Source organism: Lontra canadensis, unplaced genomic scaffold, assembly GCF_010015895.1.
Source record: "Lontra canadensis isolate GAN:19392208 unplaced genomic scaffold, GSC_riverotter_1.0 scaffold7, whole genome shotgun sequence".
NCBI lineage: Eukaryota > Metazoa > Chordata > Mammalia > Carnivora > Mustelidae > Lontra > Lontra canadensis.
Window position 1 is genome coordinate 36,414,019 of NW_022631001.1, and position 17,819 is coordinate 36,431,837.

A 17,819-nucleotide genomic window follows, 5' to 3' on the forward strand; every position below is an offset into this window, starting at 1 on the left:
ACAGTAATTCTATGGATAACATTTTGAGAAACTGACACAGTGTTTTCCAGAGTGGCTGTACCATCTGCAAAATATGAGGGTTCCATTCCACATTCTCAACAACATTTGTCCATTATTTTTGGACAAGTGTCAAAAATACAAGTGACAATCATTATCATTGCTGCATTTCCCTAATGGCTGATGATTTTGAAATTCTTTTCATGTGCTTACTGGCCATTTGTGTAACTTCTCAGAAGAAATGTCTATTCAAATCCTTTGCCTGCATCTTAATTGGATTATCTTTTTTTGTTGTTGTTGTTTAGTTGAAAGTCTTCTTTATGTATTCTGGATGCTGGTGTTTTATCTGTGATTAGCAAATATTTTTTCCTATTTGGTTTGTTATTTCACTTTCTTCACATTGAAGCACAGATGTTTTAATTTTGATGAGGTCCAACATATTTTTTTTTTCAACATATTTTTTTATCCGGTTGGTTGTTCTTTGGTTCAAAGAACCTAAGAAATCATTGCCTAATCCAAGGTAACAAAACCTTACACTCATGTTTTCGTCTAAGAGTTCAGTATTTTCAGCTTTTACATTTATGTCTTTGATCCATTTTGAATTAACTTTTGTATGTGGTGTGAGGTGGAGGCCAAAATTCACTCTTTTGCATAAAGATATTTAGTTGTCCCAGCATCATTTGTAAAAAAGATTATTTTTTCTTCATTGCCTTGTTTTGGTAGCCTTGCTAAAAATCAAATAACACAGAGGACATGGGGAGATGGAGAGGAGAAGGGAGTTGGGGGAAATTGGAGGGGGAGACAAACCATGAGAGACTGTGGACTCTGAGGAACTAACTGAAGGTTTTGGAGGGAAGGGGTGTGGGAGGTTGGGTGAGCCTGGTGGTGGGTATTGTGGAGGGCACGTATTGTATAGAGCACTGGGTGTGGTGCATAAACAATGAATTCTGGAACACTTAAAAGAAATTTAAAAAATAAATAAAAATTTAAAAAATCAAATGACTGTAAATATAATGGTTTACTTTTGGACTCTCAATTCAATTTCATTAACCCATATTGCTATCTTTATGCCAGCTTTGTAGTGTTTGTCCTCCAACTTTGGCCTTTTTCAAAGTTGTTTTTGCTGTTCTGGGTCTCTTGCCATTCACATGCCATTCCCTGTGAATTATAGGTTAAGTTGTCAATTTCTGCAAAAGAAAAGCTGCTGGGATTTTGATAGGGACTGCACTGAATCTGTAGATCAATTTGAGGAGTATTGTCATCTTAACAATATTAAATTTTCCAATCTGTGAACACATCTTTGCATTTATCAGGACTTCTCTAGGTTCTTTCAAAAATTTAATAATTAACAAATTATTTCTAAGTATTTTTGATGCCATTGTAAACAAATATTTCCTTAATTTTATTTTCTGACTATACTGATGTATAGAGTATATTTGATATTTGTGCATTGATCAGATATTATGAAACTTTAGTGAACTAATTCATTTATTAGTTTTAATGGATTCCTTAGGATTTTCCATATATAGGATTACGTTACCTGAAAATATAAGTAGTATTACTTCTTCCTTTCCAATCTGGATGCCATTTTTTTTTTTTTTTTTTTTTTTTTTTTTTTGCTTAATTGCCCTGACTAGATAGACTCTCCAGCACAATGTTGAGTAGAAGTGGCAAGAGCAAATAGCTTTGTCTTGTTCCTAATCTCAGGAGAAAACTTTAAGTCTTTCACTATTAAGTACAATCTTGGCTGTGGTCTTATCAAATTGAGGAAATTTTTCTATTCTTAGTTTGTTGAATGTGTTATCAGAAATATTGAGATGATCATATCTTTTTTAACTTTATTCTATTAGTGTGTTATATCACATGGATTTTTATATGTAAACCAACCTTGAATTCTTGAGATAAGTCCACTTGCTCATGGTATATAATCCTTTTTATATGCTACTGGATTTGCTTGTGAATGCACAAATATGTAGTTAGTATTTTACTGAGGATTTTTGTGTCTATATCCATGGGCTATTAGTCTACTCTTTTGTTTTGTTTTTTTTTTTTTTTTCCCTTGTGATGTCTTTGGTTTTGGTATTAGAGCAATATTGGCCTCACAGAATGAGTGGGGAAGTGTTCCTTCCTCTTCTATTTCTTCAAAGAGTTTGGAAAAACCCTAGTGATACAACCAAGGCCAAGAAAATGAAAGACTGCTTTGTGCTAAATAATTCTACCTTTCTGTGATGATAATACAAGATAATACATACAAAGATGGACTCTAATGGACAAAGTAATAAATATTTAAAAGACAAAAATCAAGCCAACAAGTTTAGTCCCAGGTGAAGTTTACCCACACATAATTTTTTTTTAGAAATAACTTATTTAAGCTATATCACAAATTTATTTTGGAGTAGTGATTATCATGTTTCTAAAATGGAAATATAGCACATTCTTTGAAAAGCATTTAAGCAACAGAGCAACATTAATAAACTAAAAAAATAAAATCTTATCACCTAGAAATAATCTTTAGGATATTTTGTGAATACCATTTTAGATTATGTTAGGTATCACAGCCATTTAATTCTATATTTAAATGTACTCATTGTTTACCTCCAGTCTCTTTATCTTACCTTTGCTAAAATTTAATGGATATATGAATTTTATTGAAAGTAATTTTGTTTTAGGATTCCTGGGTACTGTGCTTCCTAAGTTGTTTTATGCTTAGGAATATAAATATGCTTCCCTTATGCAAACAACTTTCCTATGTAGTATTTTTTTTTTCTATTTCAATTTTCTAGATAGGGTTCTATCATCTGGCATTGAATATTGCTGTGAAGGAATGAGAGCACAATTCAATTTTACCCTGTTACAGGTGACCTTCTTTTTCTGTGTGGATGCCTAAAGAACATTCTCTAATCCTTGAAATTCAACTTAATTTGACAAGTTTCATCTCAGGTCAATTACTCATTATCACTTTTTCAAAAACAAGATGGCCCTTTAATTTGCAGATTCAGTTTCTTTAAATCTTTTTTTTTTTCCTGCTGCATTTTTAGGCTCACTGTTTTAGAAATATGAATTAGTCTTCTGGTGGACAACGTCCTATACAATGACTAACCTCTCTCTAACCGCTTTAACATTTGTTTTCTTTTCCTCTTCCATTGTAGTGATTAATTAGGCTTTCTTTTGTGTTAGAAATCTCATTTCAGTGTGTCTGTTTTGTTTCTTGCTATTTCACATTAATTTATTAGATGAAAGTTGGTGTTATTTTGGTCCTTGAATTGCTTTCTTAACTCTGCAATCTCCTTTTCCATCTTCTATTGTCATTTTATCTGGTGTTCAAGCTCTTGTTTTATTAAGTTAATATTCTTATTAAATTTTATTTTCTTTTCTGTCTTTTCTTTTCTCTTCTTTTATTTTCTTTTTAAAGATCTTGTTCATTCATTTGACAGAGAGAGAGAGAGAGAGCACAAGCAGGGGGAGCAGCAGGCAGAGGGAGAAGGAGAAGCAGGCTCTTCAGGTAGGGAGCCTGACATGGGGCTTGATCCCAGGACCTTGGGATCGTGACCTGGGCCTAAGGTAGACACAACCAGCTGAGCCACCCAGGCACCCCTCTTACTAAGCTTTCTTTAGGTGCAAAGTATCATGAACATTTTTATTGTTCCTTAGTACTGAATATGCATAGTATTTTAAATAGTCATGGATGTTTCTTCTGAAACATTCCCCCTTCCCTCTAAACTTTTTGTTGGGAACAATGAAAGCAAGTGGCCTCTCAAATCCAGAAAAGGCAAGGAAATGGATTCTCCCCCAGAGCCTCCAGAAGTATCAATCTCCAGAACTATAAAATAATAAATGTGTGTTTATTTATTATTAACACCATTAAGTTTGTCATTATTTTTACAATACCAATAGAACACCCAAGTGCAGATGGATATAGAATAAGAACATCGTGAGACACAGCAAAGAAAATCTGCAGGTTTTAGCAAATGCAAAAACAAGAGGAATCAGAACAGGATCAAAACAAGCAATAGTAACTAAATACTAAGTAAATGGGGCACCTGGGTGGCTCAGTGGGTTAAAGCCTCTGCCTTCGGCTCAGGTCATGATCCCAGGGTCCTGGGATGGAGCCCCGCATCGGGCTCTCTGCTCTGTGGGGAGCCTGCTTCCCCTCTCTCTGCCTGCCTCTCTGCCTACTTGTGATCTCTGTCTGTCAAATAAATAAACAAATCTTAAAAAAAAAACCTAAGTAACAGTTTTAATCATTTCTCATAGTAAGAAGGGAACTGGACATGTCTATGGAAATTCACTATGTATTTGTTATACACTTGACTTTAAAGAAATGGGAAGGGTAACTTTTTTTGAAAAGATTTTATTTATTTGAGAGAGAGAGAGAGAGAGAGAGAGAGAGAAAGCGTAAGGGATCAGCATAAAGGCAGAGGGAGAGGGAGAGAGAATCTCAAGTAGACTCTGCCCTGAGTGCAAGCCCAATGCAGGCTCTGTCTTACAACCCTGAGATCATGACCCTGAGATCATGACCTGAGATCATGACCCTGAGATCATGATCCTGGGATCATGACCCTGGGATCATGAACTGAGACAAAATCAAGAGTCAGATGCTTAACTGATTAAGCCACCCAGATAGGGTGCCGGGGTGGCTTAGACCTTAAGCGTCTGCCTTCCTCTCAGGTCATGATCCCAGAGGCCTGGGATTGAGTCCCCCATTGGGCTCCTTGCTCAGCGGGGAGCCTGCTTCTCCCTCTCCCACTTCCAGTGTTCCCTCTCTCACTTTGTCTCTCTCTGTTAAAAAAATAAGTAAAATCTTAAAAAAAAAAAAAAAAGCCACCCAGGTATCCCTAAAATTTCATTTATATGAGAGAGAGAGAGTGTGTGCAGGGTGGGGGCAAGGCAGTAAGAAGGAGAGGGAGAGAGTGCCTTAAGGAGACTCCATGCTAAGTGGAGAACCCATCTCAGGACTTGACCCCACAACCCCAAGATCACGACCTGAGCTGAAACCAAGAGTCGGTGCTTAATCGACTGCACTACCCAGGCATCCTGGGAATGGTAATTTTTGACTGACAGAATTTTTGTCATATTACTACAGATGATCCTGGATTTTGAAATGGCTCACTGTGTATATTCTTTCCCAGGATCGGGTAGGGAGTGGGATAGTTCCTTCCCTTTACACTGTGGATGAGCAGTTAACCTCTCCTTGTTCTCCTCTTCTCTGGAAGCTGATCCTAGCCAGAGTCTCAATGCCTCAACTCCTTTCCCCTTCCATTCTGGTCCTCATTTCTGTGCTGTGCCCATAGTAGTGAGAGAATATTGGCTTGAATTTTGTTATTTGTAAAATTCAGACTCTTTGAATCCTTTCAATAGAATCATATATTTCCAAGTAAAGATACTCAGTAGACAAAGTTCAGGGGAGAAGATAAGCCTGAATGTTTAAATTTGGGAGTTGTCAGCATACATATGACATCTGATATACACATTAAATGAAGGCACCAGCTTCAATCCTTATACTAAATCAAAATGAGTAAAGCTCAATTTCTTTTTCATTTCTGTATAAATACATTAAAAAAATACATGTAATTAGAAGCTCCCCTAGGGTGCTCTAACTTTTTTATAAAGCACTGTGCAGGGAAACAGAAATCCAAAGGCTGGGTTCTATGAAATATACATTTTCAATTTCATTATAACTGCCAATTGCTTTTTAAAATGCAATGTACTAATTTATGAGCAGTTGATGAAAGAGTTCCTGTTTCTTCACATCCTTTCCTAAACTTTATATTATCAGACTTCATACTTGTCACTCTGTGAACTGGCCTCTCCCTTCAGGGATCAGATTCCTGCTCTAACTGGCTAGATGAGAAAACCCTTACTCTCACTTTAGCATAAGACTTCTGACTGTTTTAAGGTCACTGAGAATAAGATATAGTTCCAGAGAAATAAAATTCATTAGTGTGGCAATACATATATGCAAATTTAGTAATTTATTCTTTTCTGATCCCTAGCAAATGTTTTAAACATAATCACATAAAGTTCAGACATTGTCACCAGGAACCCATTAAGCTCTACTACCTATTATCTGGCACATAAGTAGCGTTTCAATTATTTGTTGAATGAGCAGAAGGAAATGCCATTCTATAGCCATGAACAAACACAACTGGGTGCCTCTCATGATCCCTATTTTCTTTGCTTCCCTGACGTGAGTATTAGGTCTCATCAGTTCTGAGATGGCCCTGTCCATCTTTTGCAACCCTGCCCTATTTGAAATTCCTACTACCATTGCTCAAATTATCACCACCAAAATCTATTTTCATTTCCTATGTTCCTATCTCAAGTGTTTTTCCTACTTCAGGCCAACTTCCATGTGGCCATGAGAGTTATCTTTCTAAGCTCAAATAAAATCATATCAGTCGTCTTCATCAAAAATTTCAATAGTGGCTTTCTGCCCGTGGACACCGCCGAGTAAGCATTGTTAAAGTCTCCCCTCCCACCACTGTCATGTCTAAGTCAGAGTCTCCCAAAGAGCCTGAACAGCTGCAGAAGCTCTTCATCGGAGGTCTGAGCTTTGAAACAAACGATGAGAGTCTGAGGAGCCATTTTGAGCAATGGGGAACACTTACGGACTGTGTGGTAATGAGAGATCCAAACACCAAGCGCTCCAGAGGCTTTGGGTTTGTCACATATGCCACTGTGGAGGAGGTGGATGCAGTCATGAATGCAAGGCCACACAAGGTGGATGGAAGAGTCAAGAGAAGATTCTCAAAGACCTGGTGCCCACTTAACTGTGAAAAAGAGTTTTGTTGGTGGCATTAAAGAAGACACTGAAGAACATCATCTAAGAGATTATTTCGAACAGTATGGGAAAATCGAAGTGATTGAGATCATGACTGACCGAGGCAGTGGCAAAAAGAGGGGTTTTGCTTTTGTAACATTTGATGACCATGATTCTGTAGATAAGATTGTCATTCAAAAATACCATACTGTGAATGGCCACAACTGTGAAGTAAGGAAAGCGCTCTCTAAGCAAGAGATGGCTAGTGCTTCATCCAGCCAAAGAGGTTGAAGTGGCTCTGGAAACTTTGGTGGTGGTCGAGGAGGTGGTTTTGGTGGGAATGACACCTTTGGTCGCAGAGGACACTTCAGTGGTCGAGGTGGCTTTGGTGGCAGTCGAGGTGGTGGTGGATATGGTGGCAGTGGGGATGGCTATAATGGATTTGGTAATGATGGAAGCAACTTTGGAGGTGGCGGAAGCTATAATGATTTTGGCAATTATAACAATCAATCCTTAAATTTTGGACCCATGAAAGGAGGCAATTTTGGAGGCAGAAGCTCTGGCCCTTATGGTGGTGGAGGCCAATACTTCGCCAAACCATGAAACCAAGGTGGCTATGGTGGTTCCAGCAGCAGCAGCAGCTATGGCAGTGGCAGAAGGTTTTAATTACTGCCAGGAAACAAAGCTTAGCAGGAGAGGAGAGCCAGAGAAGTGACAGGGAAGCTACAAGTTACAACAGATTTGTGAACTCAGCCAAGCACAGTGGTGGCAGGGCCTAGCTGCTACAAAAGAAGACATATTTTAGACAATACTCATGTGTATGGGCAAAAAAACTCGAGGACTGTATTTGTGACTAATTGTATAACAGGTTATTTTAGTTTCTGTTCTGTGGAAAGTGTAAAGCATTCCAACAAAGGGTTTTAATGTAGATTTTTTTTTTTTTGCACCCATGTTGTTGACTGCTAAATGTAATAGTCTGATCATGACGCTGAATAAATGTGTCTTAAAAAAAAAATTTCAGTAGTGGGGGCAGCAGGGTCCTGGGATCAAGCCCTGCATCAGGCTCCCTGCTCTTCAGGAAACCTGCTTCTACCTTTCCCTCTGCCTGCCACTCCTCTTGCCTGTGTGTTCTCTCTCTCTCTCTCTCTCTCTCTCTGTGTGTGTCAAACAAATAAGTAAAATCTTTAAAAAAAATTTCAGTAGTGTATGGCATGCAAGGCTTTTCATAATCTCTCTTTAATCTATCTTCCAACTGCATCTCCTACTACTTCTCATCAAGCACTCCTACCCTCCATCCCACACTTGAGAAAAGTCAAGCTGTTTATCATATTTCAACTTGTTGGTTACTCTTACCTGTTTATGTGACAATCTGCATGCTCATCTTCTTCCTGGAAAACACTCATCTGGCAATAATCCTTACTCACCCTTTGGAATTCAAGCCAAATGTTACCTCCTCTGTAAAGCCTTCCTTGAATCCCCAAGCCAGGTGCTTCTCTGTGTTCTCATAGAATATTCTGTTGACTCTTCTCATAGCATTTATATTTTATCGTGTTTATCTTTTTTGCCATCTTGACCAACGCTGTTCAGTTAAAATCTAACACAAACCACATGTAATTTTAACTTTTCTAGTAGCCACATTAAAAAGCGTAAAAACAGTGATGCCTGGGCAGCTCAGTTGGTTAAGCGTCTGCCTTCAGCTTAGGTCATGATCCCAGGGTCCTGGGATGGAGTCCTGCGTTGGGCTCCTTGCTCAGCAGGGAGCCTGCTTTGCTCTCTGCCTCTGCCTGCTGCTCCCCCTGCTTGTGCACACTCTCTGACAAATAAATGAATAAAATCTTTAAAACATAAAGTGTAAAAAGAAAACAGATAAGACAATTTTCATAATATTTTTATTTTACTCAATATATTCCAAATACTTTCATTTCAACATGTAACTGGTATAAAATTTATTGAGATGTTTTAGCTTATTTTTTTGGTACTAAATCTTCAAAATCCTGTATGTTTTTTGAACTTAGAGCATATTGCAATCCAGACTGGCCACATTTGAAATGCTCCATAGCCACATATATCTAGTGGCTCCCAGATGGGACAGCTAGTGTGAGCTTCAAAAAGGATCTGATCTTGTTTATTTTTTTTACTCCAAGGTGCTTGATTTGTAAGAAATGCCTAATAAATACTTGTTAAAGGAATGAATGAACAGATGAACAATGGTAAAAATAGCTAAGGTTGACTGCTTACCATGTGAAAAGGCACTGCCATAAGCAATGTACATCACTCTCATCAGCAAATGCTTCGTTGGCGTTTGATGGCTATTTTACAGTCATTAAATAATTACATAATCTTGGGAAAGGCACTAACTTCTTAGTCTCAATTTACCTATTTGTGAAAGGACAGAGTATGGGCAAAGTGACTCAGGAGACCAGAGCGGATATAAACAAATGCAGGGAATGGGTAAGAAGTTGTAAGGAACAATGGTGCACCAGAGAAGGGCAAATGATTTGGAGTTAGACACACTGGGTTAGAATTCCCAGCTCCACTACCCTAATCTTCTGCTTCCTCACCTGTAAAATGGAGACAGTAACACCCACCTTGTTGTGAGGTTTGCAGATAGCACCTTCAAAATGTTGGACTAGAAGATAGGCATCATTATTGGTTCTAGGAAGTCTTTCACTCTTTTTCTTTTCCTTTTTTCTTTTTTTTTTTAAGAGACTGAGCAATTTTGGCAGGCGGGCCGCTGGGGTCTCGAGTCGCCTGCATCTGGTGCGCCGCTGCCCGCTGAAGCCGGCAGATCCGGGTCTTGTGGCTTAGAGCGACTGGGTCAGTCGAATCAAAACCGAGGAAGGGAGGAAGCCAGTGGCCAGGAGCCACCGCGGCCGCGTTCCGGAAGCGCCAGGCGGTCTTTCTGCCAAGGTCCAGGCCCCCATCCTCCACGCCCGGTCTGTTGTCTGGGCGGTTTCAAACAGTCGAGTTAAATCAAGCTGGGCGATCATGGCAGAAGGTGGATTCGATCCCTAGGAATGTGTTTGCACTCATGAACATGCAGTGAGAAGGCTGATCAATCTGTTGAGGCAGTCCCAGTCCTACTGCCCAGACACAGAATGTCTTCAGGAATTACCAGGGCCCTCTGGTGATAATGGCATCAGTATCATCCTGATCTTGATGGACTGGATGGTTATTGCAGTGATCTTGTTCCTACTGAGACCTCCTCATCTAAGAGGATCCAACCTAACTGGCAAGCCAACCAGTCCTCATAAGGGACAAGATCCACCAGGCCCTCCTGTGGACTAACTTTGTGATACGGGAAGTGAAAATAGTTAACACCTTGCACGACCAGAGTACTCTTAACCCCATTAGACTGTTTCTCCTTTTGCATCTGCAATCTGGGATGGTATTGTTTTCATGAGCTTCTGGAAATTTCACTCGCGAGCTTATTTTTGCTTCCTGTGTTATCACCATTCCTTTTTACAGTATATTTGAGTAAATGATTATATTGAAAAAGTTACATGGGCTTTTTTGGTTGTCCTAAACTTAAACATTCCACTCATTCTATTTGTAACTGTGATAAGAATTTTTTTGTGATGATTTCTGGCTTGATTGAAGGAAATTTGAGATCCTGCCTTTAAATATTTTAAATAGCTTTGATAGGTTTTTAAAATTGCTTTTTTCCCCCATAAGGTATTTATAAAGTTACTTGGTGTTCTCTGAGATTGTATGAAAAAGAATTAGAACCACACTGTATTTACATTTACCTTAATAGTTTATTTGTGGGTGGCAGTTTTTTCTAGTTCTTGGGACTGTGCCAGCCTTTGGAATATTTTACAGATCTGTGTCATCCACTACAACTGGCTTATGTGGCTAGAAAAAGAGGGAGAAGAAATGAAATAGTTGTTTACTAAGTTTTTTATTCCTACAAAAATGTCTAATATTAGGAGAACTTTAAATAAGCATGATTTAATATGGTGGGTGATTTACAGTCCATTATAGCCTTATAAGATTCACGAAAGGAGGAAAAAAGTTAATGCTTTCTGCCTTTGCCAGATATATTCTATACAGTAATAATTAAAGCTATAATTTATTTGTTAAATGGGTGCCTCTCAGGAACCTTTCCGGTCCTAACACTTCCCTGTTAAATGGAACTCTCTGAAAGCTGTATTGGGGGCCTATTTGGTTACTGACATTTGAATGTTGCTTACTTATTTAGCCTATTTTTTTCTGTGAAGAAAAAATTGAGTCTTTTGTTTCCCTTCTGACTTCAGAAATATTTGATGGTTTACTCCAAGGGAAAAAGAGGAAAATGAAAAAGCAATCAAGGATCTTTTTCTCACCCCTTATCTCATTCTTTTTTAGTGATAAGATGGATTGGGGTGGGGAGGAGCATTATTATTATTATAAGTAGAATTTTGAAATGTATGAAAAGTAAAAGTTTGCATTGTTTTGCTCAGTTTAAAAGAAAAAAAGAATACAAATGGCATAAAAACAAGTCTGCATGACCTATGTGGTTATGGGATTTTTTTCTTAGCAAGTGATTACAGATGGTTTATGGGGGTTAGAAGATATTTTGCTATCGATGTAAGGAGTTTCCCCCCAGATCAGTCTAACTTTTCACTGTATCGATCTGAGAAATTACTTGTATGAATTAATAAACTTCTCTATATCATTGTACTCTTTGAGTCTCTGATACAATTGTGTGACGCTCCTGGGGTATTTTCCCCCCTTTATTATGATTACATTTTAGGCCATAAACTTTTTAAGGGCTTCATTTCATTGTATAATCCAATATTGACTGCTCGCATTCCTTCTGTGGATCTTAGCTGTGAGCTCAACTTCTTGACATAGTATCATCTATTCTTAATTACTTGTGCTAATTGAGGGGTATCATAACACAGGTTAAGTCAAATCTTGCATAAGTGAGCACCATAGATTTCAATCTTCCTCTTGCTATGGCTTACTGGAAGCATTCCCAGCTTTACAGCTGTTAGAGTATTCATTGTGGAAAGGGCAGGGGTGGCATAGAATGGAGTTAAATCTCATAAACATTCCTTTTTCTGCCCTTGGCCCCTGGACTTTGAAGGCTTGCATATGCATCCTAGGAGTCTGTTCTCTAAGCTGCTGGAAAGCCAACCTCTGGCAGAGATGCTGATGGATTCACTCAATCTGTGGCTCACAAGTAATTGAGAATTGGCTTTGGTTGAAGCCAGTTGGCCTTGATGTGGAAACAGAATGTCCAGTGTTAGTTAGCTAGAGACCTACAAATCTAGATTCTTATTCCTGGTTCTTCATTTCTGTCACATACACTTAACTGATGGTACATCTAGTATATTAAACTTTTCTATATGGACCGTCTATTTAATTAGCAACAAAAGTTCTTAGAGAAATACTTGGGGTTTTTTTGCTTGTAAAATTTCTCTGCATTCCTGAGAAAGGCCACATACTCTGCTTACAAAGTATTCCTGTTAACCTAACTAGTAATTTATATTACTCTATTTAATCTTAAAGTTTCTACATGTGGCCTTTTTATTGAGCACAGTCTTACTCATTACTTGGCTTACAAACATTCACTGGAACGGTGGCTACATTCATTTTTAAATAATCCAGGAAAAGGAAAGATAGAGCTTCATATTTTAATCACTTTTGGCTCTTAAATATTCCACAAATAACATTAAATGTATTTTGTTTTAGAGTCATGTAATGTCCCTTATGCAAAATAATGTTTTCTTGTTTTCCCTATAGAAAAAGTTAATATTGGAACTGTGTATAGTAAAAGATTTTGTCATGTATCCATCCAAGCATTATCCCATAGCCAGCAAGTCATATTTTAAATCAACTTGCAGAGATTTTCTAAAGTAACTATTAGCTTCAGTTATTCCATTGTTACTTTTAGTGTCATTGTGGTATGTGATGTGATAGTGTTTGTAGAATGACTGAATTCTTTTATTTTTCAAGGAACTTTGGAAGTGTATCACTCTGAATTAAAACCTGTCACTCTAAATAAACATGCTAAAATTTGACCGGCTCATCAGCTTAAGACACAAAATAGCAACTTGAAGGAGAAACGAAGAGTTTACACATAAATTAAATTTTTGTTGTTGCAATAGTAGATTTAGTCTTAACATAATATTTCTAAATAAAAAAGCATATGTATTTGTTACCATGTCTGATGATTACTTTGTTAAAGCAATAGTGGTCATGTGATGTACTAAACATGAACTACTGTTTTTCAATGTTTAAATCATGCCAAAGAAATCATGTCTGTGCCATCCAGGGTTTAATGTAATCTTTTACTGAGTACTTGGACTGGGATAAAGGGCTTGTACTATGCACTTTTTAATTAACGAATAAATAGAAAACAGTAAAAAAAAAAAAGGCTTAACGATTTTAAAGATTGTACTTATTTATTTTAGAAAGAGGGAGAACTTGTGTGCAAGTGGGGGTGGGGAGGAGTAGAGGGGAAGGGAGAGGGAGGGGGAAAAATCTCCAGCAGATCCCACACTGAGCATGGAGTCCAATGCAGGATTCGGTCTCACACCCTGAGGTCATAACGTGAGCCAAAACCAATAGGCGCTTAATGGATTGAGCCACCCAGGTGTCCCAAGTTTTAACAATTTTAAAGGTAAGCATTTAGATAAGGCTTACCATGAGTCAGAAACTGTGCTAAGCGCTTTAAAGGATTAACGCATTCAGCTTCGTAACACCCCCAATGAGACAGATGCTATTATTGTCATTTCTACTTTACCCCTGGGAAACTGAGGCACAGAGGGGAAATCATTTGCCCAAGGTCACTTAATAAGTGGTGGCACTAGGATTCTATACCTAGAAGTTCAGTTCTGGTGTCAGAACTCTTAACACTATGGTTTCTTATTCTCAAGCCCACCATTGCCTAATTCATGAGAAAAAAAAAAAAAAAAACACCCACACACACATACCCCTGCAATTGTCTGCTCTAACAAACTGGTTTTGTTTATAGAGAAACTAATCTGTGCACTCTGCTCTGGAGAATAAGAGATTACAGACTATGTCAAATGTAAGTCTTATTTTCTTAAGAGGCACACCTTTGTATTTATTGACAAATTTTTACACATAGGTTCTTCCCAGCTTGGAGCTTTTGTTTGCAAGTATTTCTGGGAGTAGGCCCCTCCCTAGAAGCTCAAAGATGTACTAGTACAGATCTTAGAGACTTTATGCAGAGTTCTCAAAAAGCACCACCCAGAAAGCAGGAAATAGGTGAGTCAGAGTCTATGGCTTTCACCTTGGACATGCGGTGATGTTTGAATACAGATGACGATCTAGTGATTCCCATTTCTAGGCAGCTGTAGCAGCTCTGCTCTGGTGTACGTACAAAGGGAGTAAATCTCCAGAAATAAAAGAAAAAGGTTTTAAAAAAAAAAAGAGAGAGAGAGAGGCAGAAAAAGTAAAAAATAGTCTTCAGGTCTCAGGCTTCTATTGATTTACTACTGCCCGAAAATGAGGTCTAAACATTGACAATGCCACTGACCAAAACAGGGGCAAAATGACCACCTAATCAGATGAGGAAAGAAACTGGCCAGCAGGATGGTTTCTTTTCTTTCTCCCCCACCCCACAATGATGCTTAGAAAACAGACAAGATGGTATTTAAAGAAATATTACAAATACTGTTTCTCTTCTTCCCAACACTTGTGAGCCACCAGGACCCTTTAATCAATAGGAGAGACAGTGAGAATGTAGGGGAAGCAAAATATTACCTCTACTTTCTTAGGGTTTTTGAGCCAGGCCTGAGAATCAAACTGCTATAAGACAGATTAATAGGAGAAAAGTATACAAACCTTTCAGTTTTATATGACATGGGAGATCTCACAACAAAAGAAAGATCCAAAGAAATGGTAAACCTACCGGCTTTTACATTAGGTTGGACAAAAAGGCAATTGTTGAAAAGTAAATGAGCTATATGGGGAAGCTACAGGAAGATAAGTATTATTTTAACATGGTCTATTTATACAGGATTCTCTTGGCTTTCATTCCCCATTGAAGAATGTTCCTTTTCCCCTGGTACAGGGAGGGCATCATTCACAAGGGAGTGTTCATCGCCTGTTTTCAGGAAGAACAGGGAGATTAGAATGCCCTTCTATGCATCTGCTGTTTTTTAAGTGCCTCCAGCTCAAAATAGAACTTACGTCAAAGTGGCGTATTCTACATCCTTTCATTCTTCCTCTTTGAAGATTCCCCCAAAAGATCCATGGTCCAGAATCTGAGTTGGCAGATTATTCTGTTTCCCAGTGATTTACTCTCTTAGTCTTGAGAACAGGTCCGTTCATTTGAACAGCTCTGTCTCAGCTCAGTAGATGGTGACGGAGGTGAGGGCAGTTCTAAGTTAGGTCACCATATGATAGGAGCAATGAGGCATTTACTGACGAGCATTTTTTATAGAGATTAAAGAGAAATGAATATTAATAGTTGGAAACTTAATTTCTGAGTTCAGAGGACAGCCAGTTGAGAAGAGGTCTAGATTTTTCAAAAAGATTTCCTTATTTTTAGAGGGGGAGAGAGAGCACACATGTGCATGCACCTGAATAGGGGGTGGGGAAGAAGGAGAGGGAGACAAATCCTCAAGCAGACTCCACGCTGAGCACAGAGCACACACGGGGCTTGATTCCAGAACCCTGAGGTCATGACCTGAGTCAAAACCAAGAGTGTGATACTTGAGAGACTGACTCACCCAGGCGCCCTGAGATCTCTAGATTTAAGAAGAAGCTTCGTCGTGTGGTAGAATAAGGATGGAAATTGTAATTTGACAAATTTCCTTGTTTGTAGTTTGAAGGTCTCTCGTTGCACCCGGTGTTCCGAGTGAATTCTCTGAGTGGCCTACACAAGCAGCCATGAAGTTCATTGATCTCTGATCCGTTGTGGTGATTTTCTGAAGTTTATCTCAGGTCATCCAACCATTGCATATAGGACTTCGGGAAAAGGAGAGTTTTCATTCTTTGTGAGTTCAAGTCAGAAGGTTGGGAGGAAAATAGGAGATGTTAGTTTGGAGAGTTGTGGCCATATACTGGAGGAAACTAGAAGAATTCAGGATCTAGACCAGTTTCTAGGTAGATAACAAAACCTCAAAGACAATGAAAGGGATGGAATCTTAATTGTAAGCCCCTGTTACAGGTTTTCACTGAAATGCAATTTTCTCTCCCCATTTTTCTTAAATATAATTATAGTAAGACTATTTTTTAAAAAAATATTTATTTATTTGAGAAAGAGAGAAACAAAGAGATAGCAAGGGAGAGTACAAGCCGGGAGCAGAGGGAGAAGCAGGCTCCTGCTGAGCGGAGGAGCCAGACACGGGGCTCCATCTCAGAACCCTGGGATCATGACCTGAGCCAAAGTCAGATGCTTAACTAACTGAGCCACCCAGGTGCCCTTACAGGAAGGCTATTTTGTTTGTAAAATAAGTTTAGTCTCATTAAACTTGACCTGATTATTTACATAAGTGAGCAACAATAGTGATGTAACACATGGGCTCTTTGTAAGTCAGTTTTGTTGGAACTTTTAATATGGAATCCTAGATTGAAACTTTTTTTTTTTTAAAGATTTTATTTATTTATCTGACAGAGAGAGAGATTGCAAGTAGGCAGAGGCAGGCAGAGAGAGAGGAAGGTAAGCAGGCTCCCTGCTGAGCAGAGAGCCCGATGTGGGGCTCGATCCCAGGACCCTGAGATCATGACCTGAGCCGAAGGCAGAGGCTTAACCCACTGAGCCACCCAGGCACCCCCTAGATTGAACCTTAAAAGCCATTTGAGGCTAAGAAATCAAGCCAAGAATTTGCCATCAAACTTTGCCTGTAGCATCCATATATTTGGGTGAATTCCTCTATTTTCAAGGTACCCAATGGATCTTAAGACTTGAGCCTGCTAAGAAGTAATCTTGCTTAGTCACCTGTAGGGCTGGGAATCCTGTAAGCAAAATTAATTGGGCTGGTATTTCAAGAGGTGTTATAAACTTTGGCTCCATATAGTCAAACTTAGTTCCTTAAATACATCTGGTCACATTATTTTTTTTTTAAGATTTTATTTATTTATTTATTTATTTATTTATTTGAGAGAGAAAAAAGGAGGAGGTGCAGTGGGGGAAAGGATCCCAAGCAGACTCTGCACTGAGTGTGGAGCCCAACTCTGGCTCGATCCCATGACCCCAAGACCATGACCTGAGCCAACACCCAGAGCTGGATGTCCAAACGACAGAGCCACCCAGGTATCCCTCCGTCTGGTCACATTTAAGTCTATGTACTGCATTGTCAAATATGACATTACAGTCAAAGTCTTGATAATATACCCAATGTTTCCAATTGTTGTAAAGAGAACAGAGTCTTACTGAACCTATGTAAACAACTATATTATCATGAATAAGAATGTTTATTAAGAATTTCCAAATTCGGGGTGGGGGGACCTGGATGGTTCAGGCAGTTAAGCTCCTGCCTTCAGCTCAGGTCATGATCCCAGGGTCCTGGAATCAAGTGTCATGTCAGGTTCCCTGCTCAGCAGGGGAGTCTGCATCTCCCCGCCTCTCTCTGCCCCTGTTGTGTGCTTTCTCTCTCTCTTGCTCTCTCTCTCTCTCTCAAATAAATACATAAAATCTTTAAAAAAAAGTTTCTAAATTCTGGAGGCATCAGGTAGGAAGAAAAAGATAAATATTTTAATTTTTTTAAAGATTTTATTTATTTGAGAAAGAGAGAGAGAGAAGGAGAACATAGAGGGAGAAACAGATTCACTACTGAGCCAAGAGTCTGACACGAGGCTGGATCCCAGGACCCGAGATCATGACCTAATCTGAAGGCAGACATCCAACCAACTGAGACACCAAGGCACCCCGATAAATATTTTAATTTTTGCTTACAAAGGTATAGTCTATCAAATCGAGATAAGCTATAGATAGCTTAAGAAAAAGAGAATAAGGGTTTTCTTTCTTTAAAAAGATTTTATTTATTTATAGAAAACCTGTGCCAGCAGGGGAGGAACGGGGCAGGTGGGGGGTAGAATCCCAAGCAGACTCCGTGCTGAGCATGGAGCCTGATGCGGGGCTCGATCCCACAATCTCAAA

General features: G+C 38.8%; 1 long non-coding RNA gene and 1 pseudogene across 1 annotated transcript; both read left to right on the forward strand.

Moving 5' to 3' along the window:
* Positions 1-9,702: 9,702 nt before the first annotated feature.
* LOC116865428 lies at positions 9,703-10,343 on the forward strand (annotated as a pseudogene).
* Positions 10,344-11,336: 993 nt separating this feature from the next.
* Positions 11,337-17,440, forward strand: LOC116865429. Its single transcript, XR_004382173.1, has 3 exons — positions 11,337-11,416; positions 17,035-17,039; positions 17,430-17,440. It is a non-coding gene; the product is annotated as an uncharacterized LOC116865429 (long non-coding RNA).
* Positions 17,441-17,819: the final 379 nt, after the last annotated feature.